This window comes from Leptomonas pyrrhocoris, assembly GCF_001293395.1.
Source record: "Leptomonas pyrrhocoris isolate H10 chromosome Unknown, whole genome shotgun sequence".
In the NCBI taxonomy this organism is placed as follows: Eukaryota; Euglenozoa; class Kinetoplastea; order Trypanosomatida; family Trypanosomatidae; genus Leptomonas; species Leptomonas pyrrhocoris.
Genome location: NW_015438365.1, coordinates 809,963 through 813,682, shown reverse-complemented (window position 1 = coordinate 813,682; position 3,720 = coordinate 809,963). Strand labels below are relative to the sequence as shown.

At 60.3% G+C, this 3,720-nt stretch overlaps 3 non-coding genes across 3 annotated transcripts; all 3 read right to left on the bottom strand.

Moving 5' to 3' along the window:
* Positions 1–427: 427 nt before the first annotated feature.
* Positions 428–494, bottom strand: ABB37_05221. The gene has a single exon (XR_001548686.1). It is a non-coding gene; the product is annotated as a snoRNA (small nucleolar RNA).
* A 1,185-nt stretch (positions 495–1,679) lies between these two features.
* ABB37_05220 lies at positions 1,680–1,746 on the bottom strand. The gene has a single exon (XR_001548685.1). It is a non-coding gene; the product is annotated as a snoRNA (small nucleolar RNA).
* A 1,185-nt stretch (positions 1,747–2,931) lies between these two features.
* On the bottom strand, positions 2,932–2,998 carry ABB37_05219. The gene has a single exon (XR_001548684.1). It is a non-coding gene; the product is annotated as a snoRNA (small nucleolar RNA).
* Positions 2,999–3,720: the final 722 nt, after the last annotated feature.

Genomic DNA, 3,720 nt, shown 5'->3' with positions numbered 1-3,720 from the left:
GGCAAGAACAACAATGGCGCGGTCGTGGTGGTGGTGGTGGAGTGTGTGTACGTGTGTGCGTGGACGGACAGCGCGCGCGCCTCAGAAGGTAGTTTGAGTAACAGTAGAGGTATGCACACCAATGCACGTTGTCCGCACGACGCGCGGCGCACACGAGGGTACGCCGCGCGAGTAGGCAGTCAATTCCAAAGCGTACGTCATCACACGCGCACGCGCTCTCCGTCGCTCCTCCGCACACACCACAACACACCACACAGCAGCACACACACATAGTGGCCGCACGCCAGCGGGCTCTCGCACGTGTTTCGTACCGTAGCTCCACATGGGGGTTGTGGCGGAGACGCATAGCGACACTGCTTGGCCATTCTCACGGAGCAGCAGCTACCCACAAGCCGCGTCAAGAACGACAACGACAGTTGCCGCGGCACTCTCGCGCATCACCCGACCGCAGGGGCACCGGTAGCAGCCCGCGTGCGGCTTGAAAATGAGCGCTTTGACCGCTTACAGCTCTCTTCTCTCTCGGCGTCACGGCATCTCTTTCCCCTGATGTAGACGAGCAGCTTGCGGAGATGCTACTGGCGTGCTCGCTAGGTCAAGGGATGGCACGCATACGGACGCACGTGAACGCGCACACGCAGACACGCACCAGCTCAGACTTACTATCTAACGATTATTCCGTACGGTTGCTCATCCGCCACGCGAGGTGGTTCAGTTTTCCCGAGTTACATATGAGGTGAGGATTGTCATCATCGTTGGTGCGCACAGCAGCGTGGTCTTCAGCGGCTCTAGGACATTGTGTTGAACCGCGTGGGGGATGAGTATTGCCCTCCGCAGCCTGCCACGTTCCAGCCGCACAAACATACACATGCACACGTACAGGGGGAGAGTTGAGGGCGGCGCAGCACGCGCGGTCGCGTCAGTGCCGTGTAGTAGTAGGTGCATCAGAGTTCAGACTCGTCTTCCAATTATGATGTTGATCACATCTCAGCAGATTCATCACGCCGACCGCTGCGTCGCCTCCGCGCTCTCGCTCTCTCGCTGTCTCCTCGGCACCTCCGCTCCGCCCGCCACCGCGCACGCATGCTCTCCGCGCGGCGCACTCAGCTGTTCTTTCTCGATTGTGAAGTTCCTTTCGCGTGTCACTCAGATGTGGTGTCAGCGTGTCGCGATGCGAATAGAAAGGTCATCCGTGTGACGCCGGGGAAGGGGGTGGGGGAGGCGGCAGCTCCGCAGGGTGGTTCAGGTCGGCAGCGGCAAGAACAACAATGGCGCGGTCGTGGTGGTGGTGGTGGAGTGTGTGTACGTGTGTGCGTGGACGGACAGCGCGCGCGCCTCAGAAGGTAGTTTGAGTAACAGTAGAGGTATGCACACCAATGCACGTTGTCCGCACGACGCGCGGCGCACACGAGGGTACGCCGCGCGAGTAGGCAGTCAATTCCAAAGCGTACGTCATCACACGCGCACGCGCTCTCCGTCGCTCCTCCGCACACACCACAACACACCACACAGCAGCACACACACATAGTGGCCGCACGCCAGCGGGCTCTCGCACGTGTTTCGTACCGTAGCTCCACATGGGGGTTGTGGCGGAGACGCATAGCGACACTGCTTGGCCATTCTCACGGAGCAGCAGCTACCCACAAGCCGCGTCAAGAACGACAACGACAGTTGCCGCGGCACTCTCGCGCATCACCCGACCGCAGGGGCACCGGTAGCAGCCCGCGTGCGGCTTGAAAATGAGCGCTTTGACCGCTTACAGCTCTCTTCTCTCTCGGCGTCACGGCATCTCTTTCCCCTGATGTAGACGAGCAGCTTGCGGAGATGCTACTGGCGTGCTCGCTAGGTCAAGGGATGGCACGCATACGGACGCACGTGAACGCGCACACGCAGACACGCACCAGCTCAGACTTACTATCTAACGATTATTCCGTACGGTTGCTCATCCGCCACGCGAGGTGGTTCAGTTTTCCCGAGTTACATATGAGGTGAGGATTGTCATCATCGTTGGTGCGCACAGCAGCGTGGTCTTCAGCGGCTCTAGGACATTGTGTTGAACCGCGTGGGGGATGAGTATTGCCCTCCGCAGCCTGCCACGTTCCAGCCGCACAAACATACACATGCACACGTACAGGGGGAGAGTTGAGGGCGGCGCAGCACGCGCGGTCGCGTCAGTGCCGTGTAGTAGTAGGTGCATCAGAGTTCAGACTCGTCTTCCAATTATGATGTTGATCACATCTCAGCAGATTCATCACGCCGACCGCTGCGTCGCCTCCGCGCTCTCGCTCTCTCGCTGTCTCCTCGGCACCTCCGCTCCGCCCGCCACCGCGCACGCATGCTCTCCGCGCGGCGCACTCAGCTGTTCTTTCTCGATTGTGAAGTTCCTTTCGCGTGTCACTCAGATGTGGTGTCAGCGTGTCGCGATGCGAATAGAAAGGTCATCCGTGTGACGCCGGGGAAGGGGGTGGGGGAGGCGGCAGCTCCGCAGGGTGGTTCAGGTCGGCAGCGGCAAGAACAACAATGGCGCGGTCGTGGTGGTGGTGGTGGAGTGTGTGTACGTGTGTGCGTGGACGGACAGCGCGCGCGCCTCAGAAGGTAGTTTGAGTAACAGTAGAGGTATGCACACCAATGCACGTTGTCCGCACGACGCGCGGCGCACACGAGGGTACGCCGCGCGAGTAGGCAGTCAATTCCAAAGCGTACGTCATCACACGCGCACGCGCTCTCCGTCGCTCCTCCGCACACACCACAACACACCACACAGCAGCACACACACATAGTGGCCGCACGCCAGCGGGCTCTCGCACGTGTTTCGTACCGTAGCTCCACATGGGGGTTGTGGCGGAGACGCATAGCGACACTGCTTGGCCATTCTCACGGAGCAGCAGCTACCCACAAGCCGCGTCAAGAACGACAACGACAGTTGCCGCGGCACTCTCGCGCATCACCCGACCGCAGGGGCACCGGTAGCAGCCCGCGTGCGGCTTGAAAATGAGCGCTTTGACCGCTTACAGCTCTCTTCTCTCTCGGCGTCACGGCATCTCTTTCCCCTGATGTAGACGAGCAGCTTGCGGAGATGCTACTGGCGTGCTCGCTAGGTCAAGGGATGGCACGCATACGGACGCACGTGAACGCGCACACGCAGACACGCACCAGCTCAGACTTACTATCTAACGATTATTCCGTACGGTTGCTCATCCGCCACGCGAGGTGGTTCAGTTTTCCCGAGTTACATATGAGGTGAGGATTGTCATCATCGTTGGTGCGCACAGCAGCGTGGTCTTCAGCGGCTCTAGGACATTGTGTTGAACCGCGTGGGGGATGAGTATTGCCCTCCGCAGCCTGCCACGTTCCAGCCGCACAAACATACACATGCACACGTACAGGGGGAGAGTTGAGGGCGGCGCAGCACGCGCGGTCGCGTCAGTGCCGTGTAGTAGTAGGTGCATCAGAGTTCAGACTCGTCTTCCAATTATGATGTTGATCACATCTCAGCAGATTCATCACGCCGACCGCTGCGTCGCCTCCGCGCTCTCGCTCTCTCGCTGTCTCCTCGGCACCTCCGCTCCGCCCGCCACCGCGCACGCATGCTCTCCGCGCGGCGCACTCAGCTGTTCTTTCTCGATTGTGAAGTTCCTTTCGCGTGTCACTCAGATGTGGTGTCAGCGTGTCGCGATGCGAATAGAAAGGTCATCCGTGTGACGCCGGGGAAGGGGGTGGGGG